The sequence below is a fragment of the Megascapheus bottae genome, chromosome 11 (genome assembly GCF_031878675.1).
Source record: "Megascapheus bottae isolate mThoBot1 chromosome 11, mThoBot2.hap1, whole genome shotgun sequence".
NCBI classification, from domain to species: domain Eukaryota; kingdom Metazoa; phylum Chordata; class Mammalia; order Rodentia; family Geomyidae; genus Megascapheus; species Megascapheus bottae.
In genome coordinates, this window is record NC_143519.1 from 59,201,166 (window position 1) to 59,201,649 (window position 484).

Here is a 484-nt window from a genome sequence, read left to right on the forward strand (position 1 = left end):
TTGATAGCATAATACTCTTCAATGCACTTCCATGAAACTGGAACCTTGTAAAATGAGGGGAGATACATAGGGTTGAGGGAGATGGGGAAGAAGGAGACAATTATCAAGGTGCAGTGTACTCATTAACTCATTGGCTGATTTAAAACCTCTTTGTACAACTAATTAGAAATAATCACAGAAAAAAAAATCATCATCACATCGGCTCCTCTCATTCTCCTGAGGTGGAAAGGTAATCAGATGCTTGGCCTCTCAGCTGACAAAGGGGCATGACAGTTCCTTGTTGCCTGCTCCCTGACCTTCCCTGCACGCTGTCTTCTCAATTCGTAGTCCTCTTACCCTGGCTCAGCCTTTCTCCATGCTATGTTTCCGCATCCCTGTTATATTAGTTATCCAACTTTGCCATTAAACACTACCACAGAGATCCTAAACACAGGCATTTATTTCCTCACACTTGTAGCTACTGTGTAGAAAGCTAGGTTGGGAG